The following is a 27781-nucleotide window of genomic DNA, read 5'->3' as shown; positions in this document are numbered from 1 at the left end:
GCAGGGGAAGGCAGAAATTGAAGGATCATGTAGACTTACCACCTCAGTGTGACTTACTCCTATGGCTCAAGACTATGAGTCTGTTTCTTTCTTAATGTGTTCTATGTGTTTATTTCCAAGTCTTTTTAATAAAGGATTGATTGAATGAATGAATTTATAACAGTTTTCAGTGATTTACTTCCAACTCCTTATGACTAGTTTTACTTGGATATCTTTCAGTTTCCTCAAACTCCAAACTTAGCTTTATAATCTTTCTTCCTTAAGCAGCTCCTTCTTGAATTTCTAAGCCAGAGCTCCCAGTTAACCAACTCAAAAGCTTGGAGTTTCTTTAAATCTATTTCTCTACATCTCTCTACGTCATTCCTCAAAGACCCAGGTTCTACTAGTGGCTGCCTTGCCATAATTGCTTTTCCATCTTCACTCTCCATTCCCAATGCTGTGGTCTAGTCTGGCCTTCTCTACTGTTCCCTGATGCTTCAGCTGCTGAAACAGCTCCTTAAGGCGCTAATCAAATGTACGTAAAACTACCAGAGCAATCACGGCTGGGATTTTGCTTACCTTCACAAAAATCTCGACTTCCTTATTAATATTGAAATTTCTGCCCTTTTTCAAGGTTCTCCCTAAATTGTTTGGTACCCTAATTTGTGCCTATTTCTAAACATACATCCTCTAATTTTATCAAGTTTGTCAATTTTCTGTTTTACAAACACACTTGTCTCTTCTTCCTTTGGACTCCTCCCATCCAGTTGTTCAAAGCCAAAGCCCTGACAGGCCCTCCAGGCCCAGCCTGACAATGGTCTTGGAGCCCTCCCTGCCCTCTATTCAGTGCCTTGATGCTCTTCTGCTCTGAACTCCTCAAACCCTTGATTAGACAGGGTTAGCATCAAATTGCATGTTACTTGAATTCATTCATTCATTCAGTTAGTATTAATTGACTGGCTATATGTGAGAAAACACACACATTGCTGCATATGCAGGGGGTATTAAAAAAACAGCAAAGAAGTTTCAGCTGTCACAGAGATTACTATGTAACTGGACAGGTAGACATAAGACAAATGATTACTTGAAATACATCATTGTAAGTGATGATTAGGGCCATTCAGGAAAGTTACAGGGTGCTCGGAGAGAGAATTACTGGAAGAGCTGTTTAGAGATGCCGCAGAGGATAGTGCCAAGCACATTGACCTTGGACGGAGGGTTCTCGATTTCAAATCCCAGCCTCACCACTTATAATCTGTAAGCTCTTGTACAAGTTGCTTCACTTGTCCAGGTCCTAGTTTCCTTAGTGATGTCATAGGAATGATCATGGTACCCATCTGTGCAGACCATGTGGGTTACTTACACACTGTCCATTTCCAACTCTGTCTCTAACTTATTTCCACTATGGTTATAAGAAGAGCTAAATACTCTCCAAGTCTTCCTTGTAGTGAAGATTGGGGGTCATGTGACATGGCTCTGGCTCTGGAGGAAAGTACTAGGGGATGTCTGGAAAAACTTCTGCTTTTCTGATGTGGAATGGTGATAAACATGTACTGGCTTTCTGTGAGGTTCTGTGTGTGATGGCTGAGGATTGTCACTTCCATTGGAGTCTCACAGGAAAAGTCTGTGACCTGAGGTGCCTGATTGCACCTCTGTTCATTGCAGTGTGAAATGCCTAACACATCCGCCATGAAGGACAGCGGGCCGAACCTGGGCTCTGTGTGCCTGAGGAATTCTCTGTCCATCACGGTAGCTTTGCCCATGCCCAGTGCCAAGAGGGCTGATGCAGCACTTTCTCCTTCACACAGAGCTCAGACGGCAGTACCAACGCTTGAGTGTCCACTCTCTGACATTTCCTTTGTAGGCCACTATGGAAAACTGGGAAAAGTACCCAAATAGTTCAAGTATATCATCATCATTAACGTCTTTAGGAGGAAACAAGAAATCCTTTGTGGCAACCCCACTGCTGGCATGACACTTGCTGAATGCTTCCAACTACAGTGTGGCATCGGGCCATGGTGTAAATTGCAGACATTAAAGAAGCTCCTGCCCTAGGTAGAATGGTTCCGGCTTTTCCATGTTCTCTTTAGCACCTCTTGTTTCTTGTCATCTGCCTTTTAGCTGACGGTGACCTCTGGCTGCCCAAACAAATCCATAGTTACCAGCCTAGGCCTGCCCTGTTCAGAGGTGCCCTCAAATTGACTTTGTACACAAGGTCCACGCAAATAGGCTTGTCTTTGTTTTCAGTTCTTCTCAATACTTTGTTCTTGGCTAGAGTTAATCAGTTAAACTGAATTATACTCAGGTATTCACAGGGTTATTTCTAAAAGCATTACAGATCCTAATAATCTCTTTGTAGGTTAATTGGAGTCCTAATGAAAAATCTGAAGGAATCAGGTTTAGATACAAGTAATATTCATTGAACACCTATTATGAGTGAGCCACCATGGAAGGTGTATTTCTATAAATCTTCCCCACCTGATGACATGGGTATTAGTATTCCTTAAGTAAAGTTAGAAATTTTCATATAGCTAATTAGTGAAGTCGAGACTCAAAATTAGTTCCTTTAACTCTCAGTCTGGTGATATTTCTGTGTTGAGGGCAAAGTATAGCCTAATGGTTAAGAGCATGAATCTGGAGCCATGCAACTTGGTTTGATATTGGCTTTGCTGCTAATTAGCTATGTGACCTTGGACAAGTTATTTAATATCTCTGTGCCCCAATTTCCTCAAATGTAAAATGAAGATGATATTAATGATAATAGATACCCCATACGATGATTATGTGAAGATTAAATGAGTTGGTATCTTTAAAGGGCTTAGAATAGTACTTAGTCTTTAGTAAATAATGATCAAAGTGGTCACAATTATTAAACTGGACAGTGGGCTGTTACTACTGGGCATTTCTGGACTTCTAAAACAACATCACATGGAAAACTGTCTACCTGATAATGCTTCTATATGGCTCATTATGAGATACAAGAAAGTTTTGCTAAAGGAAAATGTAGAGTATCCTTCCAGGTAGACCCATTAAAGTAAAAAGATAATTCAGGACATGTAGGACATTTTAGTTACACTATTCAGTAAAGGCCAGGAGATAAAAGTATCACTTTTAAGTAACCTTTTAGCAATTCACCTATATTCCAGCTGGTCAAATAGCAGGTTATTCTCTACAAGTCTTCCAGAAACTTCTAAAGCTGTTTAAGTATCATTTTCTGGGGTAACCATCTTGGCCTATTAAATTCACATTTACATTCATGAGAAGTTTTCCATTCCCATCCTATATTGCTAAATTGGAGTTACATTGATCTTCCATACGTCACTTTTATGGCAAAGACATTTAACTTAGAGTATAAATATCTTGCCCTTCTAATGTGTGTTGCATATAGTGATATAGAGGGACTTAAATGGAACTGGGAAAGCCTGTAGCATAATTCCCAGCATGCAGTGGTGCCCACTATATTTGGTGATGATGTGATTTAGGCTGATACCAAATCTAACGTTCTGCAGTAAATCAACCACATCTATTAGCCTAAAAGGTATTATCCACTGAAAAGCATATATGCACACACATTTGGTTGTGAGGTTATTATTGAGGCCAAGCAGCATTACAGAGAGGAAGCCCATTGTCTGCACCCCACAAATTCTCCCTCAGTTTTCAAATTTGGGGTCAGTTCAATGCAACAAACACTTATTGAAGAGCTTCACCCTGGAAATTCTAGTTTTATTAACAGAATTGTATAAATAATGATACTATAGCCCATTAATTATTATAACTAGAAGTAAGTATCAAGAGCAATGGAAATGAAGATGAAAGGGCACATGGGGAGTTGTCATACCCAATTGCAAAATGCTGGCTAGCTCCAAAGCTGAGCAATCTTAATCAGGCAATGCAGCAACCTACTATTTAAGGAAAAATTAGAGCACTTTACATATTGGGCTGGCCAAATAGTTCATTCGGGTTTCTCCATAAGATGTTATGGAGAAACCCGAACAAACTTTTTGGCCAACCCAATACATTGTCTCATTTAATATCTGCCTAATATACTGAAGTAAGTATTATTTTCATGCCTTTAAATGGCTAAGTGGATACCCAGAGGGTTAAGTAACTAGCAAAAGGTCATAGAGATAATACACCACTGAGCTAAAATTCAAATTCACATAGGCTGACTCCAAAACAAAGTTTTAAACTCGCTGTGCTGTTGAAATTTTGTAACACTTCAGCTAATGCTTTGTAATATGGTGGAGACTATTTTAATCATTTCATTTTCTGATTTTTGTCACCTCTTTGGCTCTATGACAGTGGGGAGGAGGAGTTATTACTATCCTTATTTTTCCAAATGAACGGACTGATGCTTAGAGAAGTGCAGTGGTTTGCCTAAATCAGAAAGTTAGTAAAGACAGGAACTAGGGCTTTAATCCAATTCTAAATCCAAAGATTGTGCTTGCTTTACGGAAAAGAAAGCCACTATTAAATTTATGAAATAGTCAAAGTTTGCGTTTGCTATTTCTCATTCTTTGTGGGTCTGATCCCAAATATTGTTCGGTGGTCCCACATTGATGGCTAATCGGAGCTTTCATTAAGGAGCCTAATCCAATAATTATTTTATTACACGCTGTTATAGTTAATGAGTATCATCATATCAACAGTAATGCTTTAAACAGGAATGTATAGCTGCTGGAAAGGTTTCAGCCACTCAGTGTTATTTGGAACTGGAGATTCTCCTCTTTCTACCTCAGAAAAGTATGGAAATACCCTGCCTAATTCCCAGAATTGACTGTGGTAATCCCCCCATAACTAGATACCCAGTTTGCAGACCAAGTCCTCTCCAGCCTCTAACACCTCCACTCTGGTTGCTTGTAGGTTCTCATCTTGTATTGGGTTCTTATCATGTGCCTCACCCCTCAGGCACAACCACCACCCTCCCCTCTGACACACGTACCTTTGCCTAAACTAGTGTTTCAACATCCTGACAGTGAATCAGTTCCTTTTGTCTAGACCTTAGACCTTCCTTGCTCTGGAATGCTCTATACTAGTACCAGTGAATGAAGTGCCGTCAAGTAGTTGAACCTTGCTGCCTGATGCATTAGTTCTCTATGCTGTGTAACCAATTACTGCAAATTTAGCACCTTAGAACAATACACATATTTTAGCTCAGACTTTTGGTAGGTCAGAAGTCTAGGCTGTGCCTGTTTCAGGGTCTTACCAGGCTGTAACCTAGGTATTGGCCAGTGTTCTCATCAGAGGCTCAACTGGGGAAAGATCCACTCCTAAGCCATATGAGGGTGTTGGCAGAACTCATTTCCTTGCAGTTGTAGGGCTGAGATCAGTTTTCTTTCTGGCCATCTTGGCTAGGGGCAAGTCTGAGTGGTCATCTTCAGTTCTTTGCTGTGTGACCCTCCTGGTATGCCCTCTCTAAACATGACAGCTGACTTCAAAGCCAGTTAGTGGGAGTCTGTTGCCCCAATCTGTTTAGACAGAGTGTTATATAATGTAATGTAATCATGGGAATGATATCCTGTCACTTTGGCCAAATTCTGTTGGTTAGAAGCAAGGCACAGGTTCTGCCAGGATTCACGGGGAGAGGGTTATTCAAGGGCATGACTCATTGGTGAGAGTCAATTAGAGTGTGTTGACCACATCTGGGAACAATTTTCTTCAACACCCAAGGCCACTCATGTGAATTTCTGGGGCCTGTTTCTCTAACATCTTGATTTCCCATCTTTGCCCATTTGATGACTGTGCAGGCCATGGGACAGGGCAATGATCTCTAAGCAGAGCTAAGCTTCACTGAATTAATCAGAACTATGATACCAGTAAAATGAAATTTTCACATGTGACTTTTATATAACATGTGAAATGTAATTAGAACTGCCTCTAATGAAAAATTTTGAAAGTTCTTCATCTGTCTAGGTCTGACCATGTCAGATAATGTTTCAGTGCACAAGTAAGAGTTGCAAGTGGTAATTCTACCTGCCTTGAAGACCAGCCACTTAACTGGCACCTGGAATCAAGTGAAATTCTAAAACCAAACAATGCTTGACTTGCCATGATTTGCCATGAATAAGTGATTCCTCTATTATTTGTTCTGAGTCATTTTATGGGCCTTTCAAATATCTGTCTATTGCATAAGATCATAGTTCTAGGGCAATACCTAATAAAATGTTACTTTACATTAAGTGCGTGTAATGATTTCCTTATTTTGAAGATGAAATATTTTATAATAGAAAATTAGTTTCTTCCGGTCGTCTAAATAGATGTTTAATAAAGACTTAAAGATACTATTTTCAAGGGGCATCAAATCCTTACTCTGACTAGGATGTCCCTAAGTCTCCATAGGGCCATGCCCGTCAGAAACGACTTGATTTCTTATTACCAACTGCTCACCTGTGTTTCCAGTGTTGGCGATCATACCCCTTTGGCCCTCTGAGTGTCTGCTTCTCTATTTGTCCCCATAGCTTGCCTCACTCCACTTGTAGGTTTAACTCCTGGGAACTGTCCCCTGTTAGCCCCATGCTCTTGTTCTACACTGAGCTGCATTTGGAGTTATGATGGATTTGGGCAAGCAAGCCATGAATGACTTGCTTATAATGTGTTGTAATTTATAAGCCCATTAACATGCTTCATCTCCCTTGATCCCCACAATAACTCTCGTGGGGGGTGTATTTCTGAACTTTGTGTGTGATGGGCTTTATTGAGAAAGGGGGAGGGAGATAATGTGTTTTGTAATTGGTTCCTGTGTTTCTTTTTGGAGCAGCAGAGAGGCCTAGAACTGACCACCCTGTGACTTAACTTTTCTGTGATAGTAATGGGGCCCAAGTCGTTCATGATATCAGTGTCTTAACTTGCCACAGGTTGAGGGGTATACCCTTGAGCAAACAACATCTCAATCCCATCTACTAAGACTGAAACTCATGTCAGCCTAACTGAGCAAGATTGGTGACCGATGTAATTGGTTTTTTATTTTCACATGACACGAATGGTGAGAGAAATTTACCCTTTTTATTATTTCGAGTGAATAAAAAATGTCAATGCCAAGCTTAGAATCTCTTTCACTCTGCCAAAGTAGCAAACTGGAGGCTGAAAATGCAGCTAAAACTGGTAAAAGATGACGGTAGACTTGAAATGGCAAAAATATAGATCAGTTGAAGCAAGTTATTGGAAGAGAGGAAGTTAAGCAAATTCAGCTTGCCCAGACCTATCAGAAGTACTTTTTCCTGCTAGCTGTGATAGAATGTGATTCACACAGAATGAATGAATGAGTGTTTTCAAACCTGGAGACTCTCCTCTCTCTGTCTCTCTCTCTCTCTGTCTCTTTCTCTCAGAGTCATTTACATATTAAAGTTTTATATAACTGAAAAACATATTCATTGTCAGAGTGACGATGCAAGTTCACTAAAACCTGAGAATCTGTTAATTCCTTTCTTCAGCAATATTCACAGTCAAGCATTATGTGCTTATTTTCTATGTATGTTCTGTGTCAGGTGCTGCTGGGTATAAAAACATGGATAAGAAACTGTCCTGGTTCTCTGAGTGTTTAATTCAATCTAACCAAAAGGGACTGTAATGGCCAAAAACTTAGGTTCTAAGTTAGTCTCTAAATTCACTTTGTAAGTAATAACTCAAACAGCATATGATGTCCATACTACATAAAGCTAACCGAAGTTCTGTGGCTTCATTAGTGAGCACGACCTTATCCATAAAAATCTTTCCTGCACTGTCTTCTCTGACACCATTCTCTCCTGTTTCCCCTTTTTCCCCCTGTCATAATCGCCTCTTCCTTTATGTACCCTTTAGATGTTGGTATTTCCTTGGGTTTGCGCTTAGCCAGTCTCTCTTTTCAATTCCATGCACTCCCATGGCAACCTTTCCAATGCTGCCTGCATCCAGCGCTACCAGGATACTGATGACTGCAAATCAGTACCTCCGTTCCAGGCTTCTCTCTTTAGCTCTCTACTCTTCTTTTCTTTTCTTTTTTTTGGCTCCCTGCTATTAATTACTAACAGGATATCCCACAAGAAAATCCAACATATTTAAAACCAAAAGTATCTTTTTCCCTAGACTTGCTCTTATATTATGTATATACCAAAAATCTGGACATAATTACAAACTTCTCCCTTTCTGCCAATACCTAATCTCTCATACCCGTCTGGTTACTGGATATTACAGGTTCTCCTTACTTAACATCTCTCAGTCTGTCAACCCTTCTCCAATCCCAGCACTACTGCCCTTTTTCAGGTCTTCATCAGCTCTCTTGTGGACTATTTTAAGGATTCCCTCATAGGTCTTTCTCTCTATGGTTTCTCCAAGTCTGTCTTCCACGTTGTTGGTAGTTAAGCGTTTTTTTGGTTTTGTTTTTTAATGAAAACAATATTACTTTACTTCCCTGTTTCAAATCTACTGGCTGTGAAATAAATCAATATCATCTATGTATGCCATTCAAGGTCTTCTGTGATTTGGTCTTTGTCTACTCGCCCATCTCACCTTCTGTTTTCTTCTGTGTACAAACTATACTTCCATCATAGGTCCCTGGGTGCACCTTGCTACTTCAAGTTGCATGCTTTTGCATTTATTCCCTCAGCATCTAAGGCTTTGCTTCCCCCTCTGCCATCTTTCTGGTGAGTCTCTACTGATTCTTTAGGACCTAGATCAAGCATCATCTCTGTTTTCTCCCCTTTCTCCATTTCTTCTTTTTTGCCATGATGATATCTTATTTGTTGTACCATGTTAGTCTGTTAGTACAATTGTTTATTTATATGTGCACCTTCTTTAATCTCAGTTTCTTGACCTAATAAAATAAATATTGGTAATTTCTAACTTTAGGACCTATCACGAATCTGTGTGATTCAGAGTAGTTGAAGGAATTAAAGTAGGAGAGGGCAGAGGAAACATTTTATCAAAATATTATAACATTTTTATCAAAATTTTAAGTGAAATATGATATTTTGGGAAAAGGATATATTCCAGTGGAGTCTGCGAGTAGAAAGTAAGATTTTTTTTGCTGAGACAACAGTGTTCATTGAGGGAAATACACAAGCATAATATAGACAGATATTTCTTTTTCTCTTCTTCCCTCCCTTCTCCTTCCCTTCTTCTTTTCCTTGTTTCCTCCTTCCCTCCCTTCTCTCATTTACTTTTTTCTCTACCTCTTTCTGTCACTCATTTTCTAAGCTCACATTGAATTATTACTTCAGTATTTACCAGATAGTAAACACTGTGCCTCCTTCATAATTACACATTTACTGGATAATTCCAAGTACATATGAAAGAAAAAAAGTCCACGTTAACACTTTTTTCCTTAGTGAATTATACATAGATATATGTGAACCTGTCCTAATGAAAAAGCAATGATTCAATAAGTTAGTTATTTAGGGCAGCAGCGTTGCAGCCAAGATGAAGTGAAGTAAATGATATAGCTACCCTTATGCCTCAACTCACTTTTGCTTCTGTGTTGACTGTATTTCTGAAGTCTGGTCTTAAAATTATATCATAGAGTTTCTGAGTCTACCAGGAAAGGGCCTTTCCTTTCCATTTGCATGTTTAGTCTTCAGAATGGCAGTGTTTAATCTAGTGTCATAAACTCTGGTATTCTGAGAATTCTGAAGGAAGTACAACCAGTGTGTGAGATGTGCATGTCCCTGTACATAAGATACTCATCTGGAGCTCTGATGCTATAGAACATACATCATTCCATGTGCAGCCATGACAGGCAGACACTAAAGTTTCCTTCCTGAAGCAGTTTCCAATTCCATTATGAATCTCTGGAAAACCCCAATCTTAGGTGCATTCTCTCAGGATTGGTAAAAGACACCCCTTTATGCTTTTGGTTTGCAACCAGAAAAACTTATATTCCTTGGCAAGCAAGGTAGCAGTAGGTGAGTCTTGTCCTATACAGAAGGTACTGTAACACCAGCAAGTAAGTGATAAGACAAGGCACACAATTCTAAATTGTCTCCAGGTAATATTACACACTTGCAGAGTGTCTCAGTAAAGGCTTCGGTTTTGCATCAGCCAGCTCTGAATCACATCTGAAATATATATCCTCCCTTTCATCTTCCTCTCTTACTGAAAATGATGGAAAGAAAGAGGCTTATCCTATGGGAGGAGCTGCATTTGTTTGATAAGTCTCTGACATTGACTTTCTCTGGTTCTCACTAAGAAAAACATGAAATGCTGTTGTTGCTGTGTGCAGAAACATTTGTGTATTGAACACTCAGCATAGGAATATTAAAACATGTATTTTAGATGTAGTTCCTTCTTTTGGAAATGTATTACCTAAATCTTCACTATGAAGAACTTTTTAGGACTCATCACCCATGTATGTGCTGTGTTATCTAGAAGACTATCTCATCTTTCCAATAAACATGCTCTCCCATTGATTACTTTTTACTTCTTCCTTCATTCACTGTTTATATATTGAGAGCTATCATATGACAGCAACTATGCTGGGTCACAGGTAGAAGTGAGCCAAAGCAGAAAAAAAGTGTTTGCCCCCGTGGATCTGACAGTCTAGTGAGAGAGATATGCAATTTAATTATTTCATGAACAAATATAAAACCATGGCCTCTGTTGGAAGAAGTACATGGCTCAAAAAGAAGTGTACGAGAAGGGTTCCAACTGGTCAGGAAGATCAAGACGGTGTCTCCAAATATGTGAATTTTGAACTGAACAGATTCAAGGAAGGGGAAGAATTAACTAGGTGGTGAGAGAGGGAAAAATATTTTAGGCATAAGGAACAGAATTTATTCAATTTCAAAAGTTGTTTCTGATATAACATGGAAGCAACATTTGTGTTTGTTAGTCCTACATTTTTTTAAAAATTGAGATATAATTGACATATAAATTATATTAGTTTTAAGTGTACAACGTAATTTTATATATATACAATATACTGTAAAATGAGCACCACAATAAGTTTATTTATCCATCATCACACATAGTTACAAAATTTTTTCTTGTGGTGAGAACTTTTAAGATCTACTCTCTTAATGACTTTCAAATATGCAGTTCAGTACTGATAACTCTAGTCACCATGCTGTATATTACATACCCTGGAAGTTAGTCCTACATTTAAATCTCAGTTTCTATTCCACCCGACTGAGTGACCTTGGGAAAGTTTTCATTTTGTATCCAGAGATAAAACATACCTATATGGCTTATTTTAAGGATTATAATTAAGCTAAAATGACTATTTTTAAAAATTATTTAATTAAAAATATTTATTTACCAAAAATTCTGTTTTATTTCTTTGTCTTTTTTTTGTGGTCTTCTTTACTACTTTATTTGTATCAACTTTTCTAAACATAAGCCTCTACCATTAGCCATTAGGAAAAGGGGATAAGAAATCAAGAGGTATGCCATCCTGCCATAGGATATTGAAGAAAAGTTTTGAAGACAATCCCCTCAATTTTTCAGTATCTGTTTTGCTCTGTTCATTTATGGTCATCTTTTTCTTTTCTGTAGTACTTTAGAGTATTAAACCTAGTTACCTCTTGAAAACCTGAATTATCTTGTTTGTTTTATTATTGTTGCTGTCCTTGAAAAATATAAGGTTGTGGTAGATCGGTTATATTAACGATTCTAATTCTTCACCCTTCTCTGTCATGGTGCCTTTGGTCATATGACTTTGCAGCTTTTCTCACTAACAGGGTGGCATCTACCGCCCTGTCCCTTGGATCTGAGCAGAACTTGGAACTTGCTTTGGCTAATGAGATGTCAGCAGAGATAGCACAAGCAGAGGTTGGAAAAAGCCTTTGTGTGTTTCTGCTTGCCTTTGCTCTTCTGCAATTTCTGTGAGAATGTGCCCGGGGGAGCCTCCTGGAAGGTGAGACAGGTGAGGGAAGCCAGATCATCCCAGTTTTCCTGGCTGATGCCATCCTCATCAGCAACAGCTGGGTGAGCCCAGGCCAGAACTGTCCAGCTAAGCCCAGCTGAGCGCACCGGAGTCACTGACCTGGAGACGTACGAGCAAAACAGAGGCTTATTGTTTTAAGCCACCGAGTTTGGGATGGTTTGTCATGCTGCATTACTGTGGCAGTAGAAAACTGATACAAGAGGAAATTTGGATTGTTTAATTAAACTTGTTTAACAAGTTTAATTTGGATTGTTTTTTCCCAGCTACTCACATGTATGTGGCCTTCCCCCTGCCAAAAGTCCAGAAGATGGGAAACCTGTCTAACCAGTAAAGCTCCCCAATCTTGGGGGAAAAGGTTGCAGAATGAGAATATGGTAGAAGGAGGCCACGGGACATGTGAGAGGTCCTGGCCTGCTCTGAGGACTGCTTTATCTTAACACAGCTCATGGAAATTGACTATATAAAGGTAGCATGTTTTTCAGAAGATTAATTCCTTATATCCAGCACACCATCTCCGTGGATATACAGCTATTTACAATGACTTCCGTTAGTGAAAGAATTAATTTCATCTTTAATGTTGAAATGATTATATCATAGACTATCCATATAATGGAATATTATACTACATTAAAAATGATACATTTAGGGCTTCCCTGGTGGTGCAGTGGTTGAGAATCCGCCTGCCAATGCAGGGGACACGGGTTCGAGCCCTGGTCTGGGAAGATCCCACATGCCGCGGAGCAACTGGGCCCGTGAGCCACAACTACTGAGCCTGTGCGTCTGGAGCCTGTGCTCCGCAACAAGAGAGGCCGCGATAGTGAGAGGCCCGCACACCGCGATGAAGAGTGGCCCCCAGGGCTTCCCTGGTGGTGCAGTGGTTGAGAGTTTGCCTGCCAATGCAGGGAACACGGGTTTGAGCCCTGGTCTGGGAAGATCCCACATGCCGCGGAGCAACTAGACCCGTGAGCCACAACTACTGAGCCTGCGCGTCTGGAGCCTGTGCTCTGCACAAGAGAGGCCACGACAATGAGAGGCCTGCGCACCGCGATGAAGAGTGGCCCCCGCTTGCCGCAACCGGAGAAAGCCCTTGCGCAGAAACGAAGACCCAATACAGCCAAGAATAAATAAATAAATAAATTAAAAAAAAAAAAAAAAAAGAGTGGGCCCCGCTCGCCGCAACTAGAGAAAGCCCTCGCGCAGAAACGAAGACCCAACACAGGCAAAAATAAATAAATAAATTTATTAAAAAAAAAAAAGATACATTTAAAGAAAATGTTAAGGGCTTAAAAAAATGCTTTAGATGTAGATGATAAAGGCCGGTTTTAAAACTGTACATGCAATATAGTCATAATTATATGCATGTGCATTTCTATTTGTAATATGAAAAATACAAGAAGGAAGTATACCAGAGTGATTATCTCTATGTGATGGATTTATGATTGTTTTGTTAATCTCCTTCACACTTTTTTTGATTTTTCAATTTAAACAAGTGATTATATGAGAACTTGTGAGCAGAGAAATTAAAGTATTAATTAAAATATACTGGTTTAGGAGCACTTTGAGGATAAGGAATGTGTCTTCTTTTTTCCCGAATTTGAGCAGTCCAGCACCCAGTGCTTAGAAGGTTGTAGGGGGAAAAAAGAAACATACTTGATGAATACAAAAGGAGACCTTAGACAAGGGTCCAGTAGGCAGAATAGGGCCTTGGTTAATAAAGCAGAACACCAAGGTTATTTTAAGGTGCAGTTATAAGAAGGCAGAGATTCTATTTCTTTAATAGTTACTGTCATCCTTATCCTAGAATACCAGGAGCTTCCTGAGATCTAGGAACCATTTTTTCATCAGTTGACCACCTTTGGATTGTTTCTTATTTGCTTTTTTTTTTTACTGTTATAAATGTATAATTATTTCTGAATGCAGTCTTTCCCTAGAGTAACCCTACTCTAATGGGTATATGATGTAAGTGAGACTATGAATGACAAAGAAACTAAAGGGAGCATTTTTCCTATTTTGATGAAAACCTCAGTCCTTTCCTCCAGGAAATCTTTCTTGATTACTGCAACTACTATTCTGCTTAACTACCTTCACTACGTATTGTCTTTCAACCAAATGCTATGCCACATGCATACTTAGTTTTCCACTTATTCATTTGGGTAGTGTTCCCCAGGCAGGAATCATTGCATAGAACTGTTCTTTTTCACTATAAAGTGAAAGCTCTGTGGTGGAGGGACACGCATACAGTTGCGACTACGTGCTGGGCGCTGTCCTAAGCCCTCTGCATATGTGAGCTCATTCATCCTCTCAACAGCCATCAGAAGCAGGTGACCCTTCTTGTTCCCATTTTACAGATGAGGAAACTGGGTAGAGAAGTTAAGGACCCTGCCAAAGTCACATAGTTCATAAAGAGCGGAGCTTTGCTGCTCTAATCACACTTTCCTGCTCCCCATCACAAGATTATACTACCTCTTTAATAATATTAGTTAAGTGCTTAGTCAATGTATGTTGATCACTTGAAAAGAACTCCCAGATATTTTTGTGATTCCAAAACCACGGTAGACTGAAAAGCAGAAGAGTCATAGTATCTGACAAGCTTTATAGAAAATTTTGAAAAACTGATCCTACTTTAAGTGATAAATCTCAAGCAAATGAATAATTATTGTTTGAATTACTCAAGGGAACATGAGCGATTGTACCTTTGGGGTGAGTGTATCTATGTGGATACATTGAAACACCTTCTTGTGCTGGGAGAAGTAAACATTTCTGTCTATTTTCTTAACTCTGCATTTTGTTTTGGTCCTTATCTTGTATATGCAGCAGGTTTCTAATGCATGTTAAAAGAAAAACAAAAACAAAAACAGAAACAGTGTAGGCAACTTCTGTACCTGTTTAAATTGGGAGGTGAGTTAATGGGATAGGAAAGCTTGACAACAGCACATCGAATGCAGAGAGTTTGCCCTGTCTGGGCAGCTCCTGAGAGCAGAGCAGTCAGTCTGTGAGGACAGTAGGCCCAGGGGAGTCAGACAATTCTGGAGGACAGAACATGATCCGAGGAGGTAGTCCCGAGGTCTTTATTTCAGCTGTGCCCCGACTCACATGTGTGCTCTGGGTCTAATCATGTTCCTTCTTTCTGCTTGAGTTTTCTTATCTGTCATTTGGGGAATTAATAACCAGCCTTGCCTTGGAAAGCCTTTTGAAACCATTCCCTGAAAGGTGTTGGTTGTCCGTGTTGTTATTAATATTTCCAGATCACCATTACAGGCCAGCCCTGGGCTTGAAATGGAAAAAGTGAGCCGACCTTGCCTGACGTGATTGTAACCCTATGAGCCAGTCAGCTTTCTTTTCTATCTGACCCTGATGGCCTCGTGCTACCCGATGAGGCTCAGCCTTTTGACAGCTGGCCCAGGGTCATCCAGTTCAGAGCAAAAGTGGGCCCTGTAGACACAACACTTTGAGGGCTCTTTGAATGATCCAGCTGGGACGGGTCCAGGTTCTTTTCGTGCCAAATGGAAAAAGAAGTGTGTTCGTTCTGGGGAAACACAACATGGGCAGCAGTGCACTCTGTTCTTCCCTTTCCCCCAAACTCATATTTAGTCTGAGCTGCTGCCTTTATATCCTTTATTACCTACCACTAACCACGAACATCTCCAAAGCCCGTGTACTCTGCCTCTTGGCTTTGAACTCTTCAGCTATGACAGAAACTTTAGATTTTTATGTGTGCTTGGCTGAAATCTACTCCTCCGGGAGAGAAGACAGTAATTGCCTTTTGGGTGATTTCACCTCCACTAATTCTTTTCATATTCATAAAGGGTTTTTGATAAAACCTAAAGAAACAAACTTGCATCCTGGGCTACATCGACATTCGAAGAGCAGACTTCAGTGGCGACAGCCTGTTTATAATCTCCTGGGCCCGTTTCTGTTTTTATTTTCCTGAAGATTGAAGTGGATGTAGTGCAGAGAACAATGCAGGTAATACTGTAATCCTCTTGGTTCTCACACATGTTATTCACTAGCATGCGTTCAGAGATGTATGTAAGAATCTTCTGTCCTTATACCCATGGGTAAACAAAGGATCCCACAGTCTGTTGCCTATCCCTGGGGAATTAAAAACAAATGTATATACTATAATATTCCCAAAGATTAAGTTATTTGGAAGGCATTTTATTTTACAATCATGCAAATACATCTGTTCTTGTTTTTCAGGCTGGTAACCAGATCTCAAACAGCCAGTAAATAATCTCTCATTTTCTTTCTTCTCCTCTACCCTGTCTCCCTTATCCTTTGCTCTTTGATGCTAGCAGGGTAATCAGGTGCTGAGAAACCACAATTACTGAGGGTCATTTTTCATTTATTATTTCTTCTGATGCTTTTACTGTTCTCGACTTTACATGGTTAAGGAAAGGGGAGGGAAGGAGGTTGATAAGAAGGTCAGTCTATTGTGTTGCCTCTGGATTCTGTGTATTTGCTCTTCCTAAGTCTCTTTACACTCTGAATCACTTGACATGCTGCACATTCTTCTATAACATCTAGCTTGGAGCACCAGTCTTTGGGCACTAGGGAGGTACACTCAGTTATTCTAGGATTCGAATAGTTAAGAAAACTGGGGGATTTTTTTTTAAATGACCTGAAGCCTAGGAGAAGATACTTTCCTTAATGGTGACTAATTCTGTAGTTTTTCTTTTAAATATACTAAAATTGTTATGCATAATATATGGAAGCATTGCTCTTTTACAGTAATAAAGTTCACATGGAATATGTCCATTTCTGGTTTGCTGAACGGAAGCACCATTGTGAATGCTACACACTGCTTTTCTTTGCATAAATAACATAAATGGTAGAATCAAATGTCATAACAGGCCGCTAGAGAGTATCTGATCTATTATTGGAATTCCAGTAAAATTATATTTAAAGGGTTTGGATAGAAAGGGCATTTATTTAAGAACACCTTAATATATTTTCCATAAACATACGTTGCAACTAAAGACAGAAATCTAGTAATTCATAAAATGTATCTACCTGTTTGCAGATTGGAAAATTAAAGATTAGTGTATAGTTTAATTTTGAAGGATAATCAAATGCTGTTCTAAGACTTTAAGTTGATTACAGGCATCAGCATTTGAAAACGTCAATTGAATCTGCCTAAAAATATGTGATGTATGAAATCCAAACACAATGAAATTTAAACATATTTATAATCACAGATGATATTAAGAAACCTTATAATGATTAAAATGTATTACTGATTTTTAAAAATTATTAATAATTACAAGTAGTCAGAGATTTCTCGGTAAATCATTACTCATAAGACAGTTATTGTCTTTTCAAACAAACTTAATCATTTAGTAAGTCATATAATCTGTTACTTCATTGTAAAATAATCCATAATTTGACTATTTAAAAGTGTATTAACCCAATCTAATCTCTCCAGAGTCATTAAGATCTGACTAGGTGGGAGTGACATTTTAATAATCCTGAATCTTTTAGTTTACACTGGATTCAGGCTCTCATTGGCATTTTGCTGGGTAATCCTGTCGAAGGGCTATGCTATAAATCCAAGTGTGTTTCCCTCCTGAGCTTGAGCCACATGAAACCAAAAGACTTCCGTGTGTCAGAACGTGGGTTTTGTTCTTGATTTGAGCATCGAAGCCAAAGGTTGAATTAAACCATTCCTTTTCAGTTCAACACTGTACTGGAATCATTTTATACTTTATATTTATAGTCTAAATAGTAAGAAGAATATGTGGAATTATAATGAATGAGTGGAAGCTTTTAATTGCTTTTCCCTGCAATCGACAGTATTTTGTGTTTAGTCCTTAGCCATGGCGTTCATTTAGAGCAGCAATTCTCAATGGTGGAGTTGGAGAGTGAAGTAGAAAAAATGGTATATCAGAATGTCTGGGAAGGAGGTTTGAATTGGGTGCTGGGTTTCAAAAAATATGCTTGCCTACTTGAGACTCAATTCCATAGTGAAACTGTCACTAAAGGGATCGTACTAGGTGAAAGTGATAGGCTTGAAGCCATTGATTTCAAGTATTTGTAGCAGAGTGGTCAATTTAAGTGAATGCAAAGATCTCTCTCTCCCAAAAGGGCTTTTTTTCGTGAGCTGATATGTAATAAGGAGTGTGTGTGTCTGTGTGTGTGTGTGTCATGAAAGAAGTTTGGAGAGAGGGTGGTGCTATTATCCCACTCCAAATGATAGGAAATACTGGGAACTGGAGGGCAGGGTGGTGTCTGTTTCCTGTACTATACTCACAGATGATCCTGACTCTGATACTCACATGTGAGGTGCTTCTAGAGACTCTTGGAATACTTGGAGACACCTCAATAGTGGTCTGAGATCCTGTAATCATCAGGTCTCAGAGGTAAACCAGTGAAATCTGGATATTAAGGTCCACATTTCATTTTTTCACAAGCTTGTGAGACCGGAAAAGATTTGGGTAACATTTTTTTTAACTTTAACGATTAAGATAATGGATATTTTAATAATTCAAAATTCTATATAAGTGTCATATTCTGAAGGCTGAATTTTAGACACAGAATCATTGGCATCAAGAAGATAAAAAAATCCTGATTTTTTTTTTTTTTAATGAAAAAGAAGCCTTCCAGCAAAATAACACATTCTGAATTCTTTTTCACTTGTGGACTATAGCCAGTAAGTATTTTAAACCCTTAGATAAAAATTAATGACTGGAATTGTTCCTGACTCCAACAATTTATTGGCTGTGTGACTTTTGACAAGTTTTGTAAAGCTCTGTGCCACAGTTTCCCTATCGGTGGAAGAAGGTTAATACTCTTTGCTCTAGATACTTCAGCAGAAGTGCCTTATTAACGTTTTATTTGCATTCCTGAATCCAGTGACTGAAGCAAGGCAAGCCTTATTTGTGAACCTAGTTTATCAGAAAGCTGAGAAACGAAATTTCAGAAAATCATCTGAAGGTTTCTGATGTTACAGCAGAATTCTCACAGAATCCCTATGCCCTCACTCCCCCCTCCAAGAAAAGTACCCCCACAGAAAACCCCACCTTTGCTACTACTGAACTTTATGCATATTATTTATTGTGATTAAAAAGGTAAATTCTCTTTGATGGCAGATATCAATGTTTATATGTATAACATTTCTGAAAGTAAATGAGGTGAGCACTTTTTGCCTGGAGAAAATTCCTGGACTACAGCACAGGGAGGGGGAATCCAAACAGAATCTAGCAATCTTGCAGAGTTGAGGAGACCAATACTAGGTTTCAGAAGGTCAAGGTATCTAGAATTTGTGAAGCATAGTACTGGGAGGAGGCAGCTACACAGAGAAAGAGGTCCTGAAATGTGCATAAGAGACCCCTTGAGACCTGTTGAATATGGTTTGCATGGGGTGAAACTACACAAGGTCCAATAAAGACAACTTCCAAAGAAATAACTATTACTTGGGGCTATAAGACAAAAAATCCCAGAGCTCACACAGGACTGGAAATTTTCTGTGTTCCTTCTAACTCAATCCAGAGTGAAGATACCTGGGGCATTCAGTAGATACCCTAGAAAACGTATAATTTAGAAATGGGGCAAAATTAGAGCTAAAATAAAACCACTCTAAGCATATGCTAAAAGGTTTAAAGCCATATAACAAGTGGATCAAACTAGCCCTCAATTAACTTAATTATCTGCTGGAAAAGTTCCAATGCTCTTTAAAGAAATACAACAAAATTAATTGCTCAAAAACAGAAAAATCTAGATGTATAGTCTTCAAGAAATCACTAGAAATTTGAAAAAACAGAAAATATAACACACAACCATAAGGGAATAATTCAATAAAAACATCCAGGAATTATAGGATGAAGAAATTGACAGAAAGAAAATATGCCTCTTACGCACAAGATATAAGGAAACCATGAACATGATGAAGAGAGAAATGGAAAGTATGAAAAATAATGCAAATATAACTTGTAGAGATAAAAGGTACAGTATCTGAAATGAAAAATACACTAAATGGGAATTATAGCAGATTCCACACTGGGAATAAAAATACCAGTGAAATTGAAGGCACAACAATAGGAAAAATTCAAAATTAAAGCATGGTGGATTAAAAAGTAGTCACTGGATGTTGTCCAGTGACCCACTGGATAATATCCAGTGGTATAATATACGTTTAATTGGAGGCCAAGATGGTGAGTCAAACAATACTTGAAAAAATGATAAAATTTTTCCCAATTTGATGAAAATGATAAAGCCCCAGATTTCAGAAACTCAGTAAACCCAAAGCAGAGTAAATATTTTAAAGACACAGACAAATGTACATCATAGTAAAATTGCAGAAAACTAGTGACAAATATAAATATTAAAACAGCCAGGAATGCTACATTATTTAAAGGGAGAACCAAAAAAAAAAAAAAAATCCCTTAAGAATTACTTCAGACGTCTATCAAATCAGAAACTATGCAAACCCAACAAAAATCAAGTGACATTTTTATGGGATGAAAGAAAAAAATATTTAAAATGTCGAATTAATAATCTATACTCAGTGTAAATATCTTTAAATAATGACTTTTTCAGACCTTCATTATAAGAAATGCTGAAGGAAGTTCTTTATGTGGAAGAAAAATGACACTAAATAGAAATTCAGATCTGCACAAATAAATGAAGAAAATCAGGAATGGTAAATATGTGTGTAAGGATGAAATATATTTTCCTCATTTGTAAAATTCTTTTAAAAATATTGTCTAGAGCAAAAACGATAATGTATTATGGAGTCTATAACTTGAAGAATGGCAGGATGAAATGGAGTATGTTGTCATAAGGTTCTTAAACTGTGTGTTAGTGATGTAATATTTTAAGAAAGATTATAATAAGGTAAAGTACATTGTAAATCCTAAAGCAAAGTGATCAATTTAATAAGTCAATAGAAGAAGTAAAATGGAATAATAATAAAATAAGCTCAATCCAAAAGAACACAGAAAAAAGAAACAACAAACATATGGGACAAATTGAAAACAAGTAGCAATGTGGTAGATTTACATTCAATCATATTGATAATTCTATTACATGTAAATGGTTTAAAATGACAATTAATTGGTGGAGATTGTCCAATTCAGAAAAAAAAAAAGGCAAGTCCCTACTATATGTAGTCTACAAGAAACCTACATTAAATACAAATATAGATGTATTAAAAGTAAAAGGATGGGCAAAGAAGACCATCCAAACGATAATCAAAAATAACCTGAAGTGGCTGTATTAACATCAGACAAAAATAGATTTCAGAACAAGAAAAATTACCAGTAAGAGTCATTTCTAAGGATGAAGGAATCTCATCAAGAAGGTATAGCAATCCTAAATGTCTATGCAGTTTCAACATACATGAAAAATAGGTGACAGAACTGAAAGAAGATAGAGACAAATTAAAATCTAAAGTTGCAGATGTCTTCTTTCAGTAATTGATAGAAGTATTGATAGTAGACAAAATTTTGTAAGGACATAAACAGTTGAACAGTCAGACTGAACATTGACATTTATAGATCACGCCACCAAACAATAGCAGAACACACATACTTTTAAAGCACACATGGAACATTCTCCAAATAGATCATATTCTGATCATTTAAAAAATTCAGTATATTAAAATAATACAATCTATATTATCTAATCATAACAAAATTAGATTAGAAACAAAAATCAAAAAGGTATCTCTAAAATGTGCCAAAATTTGGAAATTAATAATACTCTTTACAAACCCCGTGTCAACGAAAAAATTATAGCCACTTAACTGCATGAAAACAAAAACACAACATGTCAGAATTTGTAAAATACAGCCGAAGTGTGCTTAGGATGAAATTTATAGCATTAAATGCTCAAATAGGGAATGAAAATGGTCTAAAACCAATGATTTAAGCTTCTATTTAAGAGGAAAAATATCAAATTAAGCTCAAAGTAAGAAGTAGGAAGAAAATAGTAAAGATAAGTACAGGAATCAGTTAAATAGACTATGGACAAACAAAAAGTTAAAGTAACTAAAAACTAGTTCTTTACAGAGATAATAAAATTGCTAAATGTGTAACAAGATTAATCTAGAAAAGGAAAAACCACCAATTACCAATATCAGAAATGATGGTAAGAACCTACAAACAGACCCTACAAATGATAAAAACTTGAGGAAATAGTATAAACAAGTTTATGCCAATTGTGACAAGTGTGATGAAATAGACATTCCTTGAAAGACAAAGACAAAAAGAGATACAAGCTTACCCACAAAGAAAGAAAGAACATGAATAGCTTTATATCATTGAATTTGTAGTTAAAATTCTTCTCACCAAGAAAATCTAGTTGCAACTGGCTTCTTAGTGAAGTTACCAAAAATTTAAATATACAATAACAATTTAAATGCAACAGACCTAGAATAGCCAATATAATGAAAAACAAACAAACAAAAAGAACAAAACTGAAGGCCTTGAAATACTTGATCTCAAGAATTACCATGAATTTTCAAAAATAAAGACAGTATAATGATTGATATATAAATTAATGGAATAAAACAGATTCCAGAGGTGGATCAACACATACATGCTCAGTTGCCAAGTTAATTCAATAGACTGGAGAAGAATCTTTTCATCAAATGGCACTGGAACAAAATCATCCATAGGGGAAACAAATCTTACCTCACACTATATACAAAAATTAACTCAGTTTGGATCATAGACCTAAACATACGTGCCCAAACTACGGACTATAGAAAGAAAACAGCAGAAAAATTTTATGACCTTGAGTTAGACAAAGATTTCTTAGATCACAGAAAAGAATAATAGACTTAAGTGTAGGAGTTAAAACTATAAAAGTTCTAGAAGGAAATCTTTGTGATCTTGGGTTGGACAAGATTTCTTAGATCTCACACACAGAGCATGTACATAAAAGCAAAAATGATATGTTGGACTTCATCAAATTAAGTTTTGCTCTCCAAAGAACACCGCTAATAAAATGAAAAGACCAGACACAGAATTGGAGAAAATATTTACAAAACATGTATCTGATAAAGGATTTGAATACAGAGTAGGTAAAGAACACTTATAACTCAGTAACTAAAAGTCCAACAACTGACAAGAAAAAAACAAGCAAAAGAATTAAATAAGTACTCCACCGATGAAGATATATGAATGGTTAATAAATACAAGGTGTTCAGCATCATTAGTTAATAGTGAAATGCAAATTAAAACTACAATGTGATACCTCTACATACATTCTAGAACTACTAAAATTAAAAAGACCAAAAATACTAAGTGCTGGTGTTGAGGTGGAGCAACTGGAAATATATGATGCTGATGATAATGTCAAATGATACAGACATTTAGGAAAACAGCTTAGAAGTTTACTGTCAAGTTAAATGGCCTCAATGAGCCTAATTTTAAAGTCCTCTGAACCACAGTGCAACTCACTATGTATTTATATACTCATCCACTTATTCACTTAACTAATTATATGAGCTAGGATCTCATAATTGGGGCCACTTTTAACTACAACATGGTAAACACAACTTGGTACTGAAAGATCTTACAGTTTAGTTGATTGGCTAATTAATTGGACTAATGGAATACTGTATCCAGAACTGTCTCTATGGGACCATGTAGAAAGACTGTTGATACCAGATTTATGGGGTAAGGGAAGGCTTTTCAGAGGTGAAGACAATCAAACAGAAACCTGAAGGCCTTCTAAATACTGTGCCATTTGGCTACTGTCTCTCCATGTTTCAGCCCATGTAGCTTTTCAGATTTGTGCCAGGCTACACCCCAAAGCAAGGGATCAGAACTGCACCACAAAATGATTTCCTCTCTAGGAGATGAAGGTAGGGAAATGGACAATGGTATGAACATGAGCTTTATCTCAAGACTAGACATGTTGAGCCTTGGCCACCATATCTTGTTCATCTGTGTGTGCTTAACAATCCAGAGAGTAATTAAATAAAGCAGAGAAGTGCTCTTTGAATAATCTGCTGAATGAGTAATAAAGGGATTGCTGGGCAATACATGAATCGGGAACTGAATCCAGTGGTGATGGGGCATAATGGATTATCTGGGGATCCTGGGTCTGTGAGTAAATAGTAACTGCCACTGTTTACAATGAGACCTAGCTGGTCTGGTGGCAGTGACATATATGGCAGGATGGTTTTTGAGTGCTAGATTTTTCAGGTAAAATTTGTAATGACCTACCTGTGCTCTTACTATGCATATTGTTCTCAAATAAATAAATAGTAAGCCTGGAGAAAAGCTTTCTAACACTCTTAAGGCCCTATAGTGGTAGGGAAAGCCCAGATCTCTCCAGATTATTCTTAATTCACCTTACCAGACTGAAGATTCCTTGATATATATTTTTTCTAAGAACACAAGAAATGTGTATTATTTTAAACAATTAGGTTCATAGATACAATCAAATAACAGAAGTGTTCTTATTCACAGCAATTGATTTGAAAATAACATCTCTAATCATAGCAATTTGGAATCAATGTAATTCAGATTGTGTTAACTGAGAAAAAAATGTATTATTTGGTCTCTAAGAAAAAATTAGTCATTTCTTCAAAACTGGCTAAATAACCTAAGGTACTGAGGTCATGGAAGTGAAAATAAGGGATTTGGTGTTCTTTTCTCTTTTCATAAAATATAAATCTCTTTCTGTTCTCTCCCTTTCATAGTGCTCTTTATTTTTTTCATTTTTTCTTTCCATCTTTATTAATCCATGTCTTTTTATTTCCCATTTTGCTTTGTTCGTATTCCCTAGCCTGTGAAGTTTCCATATTCCCTGTTTGAATCAATGGTTCTTAAACTTGAGTGTACATCACAACTGCTTAAAAGGTTTGGTGAACACAGATGGCTGGGCTACAGCTCTCAAGTCTCTGATTCAGAAAGAGGAGGGATGTGTGTGAAAATTTGCATTTGTAATAAGTTCCCAGGTGAGGCTAATGAGGCTGGTCCTGTGACCACACCTTGAGAATCACTGACTTATAAGTAAGTCATCCTACTGGTAGCAGCCAAGGGAGGTTGTGACTGTTCTAGAATGGGCTAAAATAGAATTTAAGTGGTCTGGAAGACTAATTGCAAGAGAACCAGGCAATAAATCTGCCATCTCAAGGTTAATTGCCAATATTGTTTTTAACCTTGAGATTGGAGATATTTTAAAATCTTTTTATAGAGGTTCCAGTAGATTATAAATTCAGGAAGTGTATAGTTGTGAAACTTTTATCATTGTTGCCTCTTCCCCCTGATAAGTTCTTCTTCGTGGTTTACATAATCACCTTGTAATCTTTAAGCTTTGCTGAATATTTTCTCCTGAAAACATTATAAAGTAGATATCTTATTATCAAATGGTTCTGACAGCTGAAGAAAATGAAAAGGATTATGTCTGTGTTTAATAGGTCAAGAATGGAAGGGTAATTTGTTGACATAAATGAAAAAAATGAAGATATCTATATTGTCTGTACACTTGGCATTTCACAGGATTGGGACAACACATCTTTACTTGCAGGGTTGGTAGTTAAACCCTTTCCATATGTTTTGCCAAAGCTGAAGTAACAAAGTTAATAAATAAAAACCCTCTGAAAAGTCAGGATCTTCTTATAGAGTTTCCATAAGGCTTCAAAAAATCAGTTTTCTTCTATTTTTTCATACCAGTTTGTGTCTTTCTTCATTTGACGTTCCTGAATTTAATTATGTTTGTGGATTTGCCATCCAGTCTTTTTCTTATTCATACTTGTCTGTTTGTCCTTCTCAGTAAAGTTGATTTCTCTCTTTATTGAAACTCATTTTAAGCTTCCAGGTTACATCTTACTCCTGTGGGCTTTTCGTCCAATACCTGAAGGGAGTATTGTGCATTTTGTGTAGCACATTGATACCTGGAAACAATCGGGTCCCCATTAGCCAATTAAATCTGGCAAGATACGGACTGTTGCCCATCTCTGGGACCTTTTGATCCAGGCATGTGCATACCATTTGAACTTAAGAAAATTCTCTACTTTTTCCCCAGCTGTCTCATTGTTTTTGTTGAACAGAGTAGGGGACATAGGTGGCAGGGAACATGGGGGAGGGAGGGGAGACTTGGAAAGAAATATAAGCTGCTCATCCAGAATCTTAGGATGCTTTTCTTACCATTAAAAAGAAAGCCTCTTAACAATTAAGATTTGCTGTTTGTTCTCAAAATGCTTATAGATTCCTTTTTCGCCTAAAATTCAGGTCAACAACTAGAGAGGACCATGTCACAAACACTTGAATGTGTTTGACCATGTGCTTCGGAAAGGGTGGTGGGTGCATTCCAGCCATACCAGCACACACATTATACCTCGGGCCCTCTTCTGAGTCCTTCAGGAAAGTCAATGGGGAGCTTTTTGTCAACGTGTAGCAAAGAACTTGGCTCTTCGTGTTTGCTTCTTTGCCTTCAGTCACTTGCGTCTGGATCTTAATCTCCTGAACTAAACCTTGGTGAGTCATTCTGCCTTGATTATCCTCTCCTTCTATTCACTCCTCTTCCTTGGGACACCTTAGTCATTTTTATTTTGAGAGAGTTCAAATTGATAAGTGGTCCTGCTCCCAGATAGTGTATAAGGGATTGATAAATTGGCATTGTTTAGGGGCTGGCAGATGTTCAGAGATTAGTAATACGAAGAGCATGAGAGGAAAATGAGAATGGAGAAAAGTTAGTTAAAATGTGGAGGCAGTCCGATTATAGGCTCAACAGAAGATATTTAGTCCAAAGAGCTTTAGAAATCCATTCTCAGTTCTAATCAGTTCCATATGTTTTATGTTCACATGTTGCATGAAGGCATTGTTTTATTGGAGACTTCTTAATATCCAGAAATCTTTGTGTAAATGTTCTTCCTTCACTGAGATTTTTTTCTTTTCCTTTTCTTTTTTTTTTTTTTTTGCCATGCGGAAGTTTTGTTTGGCCTGGAGTAAATGAAACTTAGAGCCCAAAAGGCTCAGTTAAATTGAGCTTGAAACTGAGAACCCATGACACTCTAATGAGTGCTGAGCAAAAAGAAGAGTATTTGCTGTGCTGCACCCCAGTGGAATCATCTGACTTTTCTATTTCCTCTTTGCTTTCAGAACTAGAAGATAAAAAATTATGAATATATAAAACTAAACCTTCTGAGATATTAAATTTTTATAATCTGGAACTCTTTAATAACTGATGCAGTCATTCAAATTAAACTAATGTGGGTTGTGAGCAGAGTTTATTGACCTAGTTGCAATGAAATGCCCCAGCACTTCATGTTAGCTGCCAACTGTCCATCATACAAGCACTGCACTTGCTACTGAAGCCATCAGATCTGCGCCAGTTGGCAGCTTTGGTGGCAAAGCCATAGATCTAATGGAGATGGAGAAACCATTGCCCCCTACTCTTGCCCACTAGACCAGTCCCATGCTCAGTTCAGGTTTGGGACAGCTCAGCCCAGGCCCAAGATAAATTCAGCAAAACTCATGTTAGAGGTGCCTGTTTAAGATCTTCAGTGGACTGGAATAGTTACACCTGTCAACTCCCTGCAATAAATTAATCTCCATGTCAACATTAAGCCTGATAGAAAATTCCAACTGAAGTTAGAACCTAGAAATGGCAACATTTTCTTCATTGTAAACTAAGATCGATGTGCAGAAGACATGTTTCAGGGAAAGACTTTGAAGGCTGGCTGGCATTTTAAAATTGGTCTCTGCCAATTGGTTTGGTTCATTCCTTATCATAAACCTTGGTAATTACATTTTGTAAGTCCCTTGAGGCTTCAAGACTGACAGGACCGTGTATAAGGAAAAGGAATGGAAAACTCCCAACAATACTTGAATTCAGCTTACTTGGCTGCATGCATTATGACAACATCTTTCATCACTGTAGTAATCTCATGTAGTGATGTTGGGCAGCATAACAATAAATTGCTTTTATCTTGCCTTTTTTTTTTTTTTTGAGCTTAAAGATTTCCCTTATAGCAAACATTTTTCTGTAGAA

General features: G+C 37.6%; 1 protein-coding gene and 1 long non-coding RNA gene across 4 annotated transcripts in view; one reads left to right on the top strand and one right to left on the bottom strand.

Annotated features, from left to right (window-relative positions):
* HDGFL1 (HDGF like 1) overlaps window positions 1–27781 on the top strand; it is a 740887-nt gene that overhangs the window by 623946 nt on the left and 89160 nt on the right. The window contains exon 1 of one of the 3 annotated variants that reach the window (XM_082346426.1): window positions 17141–26265. The exons of the other annotated variants lie outside the window; for them this stretch is intronic. The gene's annotated coding sequence lies outside the window, so the exon portion shown is untranslated. Of the gene's footprint in view, window positions 1–17140; window positions 26266–27781 lie in introns of those variants that run through there. 3 annotated transcript variants of the gene reach the window in all.
* The window catches only part of LOC309607661, a 345875-nt gene that overhangs the window by 230197 nt on the left and 87897 nt on the right, over window positions 1–27781 (bottom strand). The gene's annotated exons all lie outside the window — the stretch shown is intronic.

The sequence above is a fragment of the Balaenoptera borealis genome (assembly GCF_965194805.1).
Source record: "Balaenoptera borealis genome assembly, chromosome: 12".
Classification (NCBI taxonomy): domain Eukaryota; kingdom Metazoa; phylum Chordata; class Mammalia; order Artiodactyla; family Balaenopteridae; genus Balaenoptera; species Balaenoptera borealis.
Note: the sequence above shows the minus strand (reverse complement) of the source record. Positions and strands in the feature narration are given on the sequence as shown.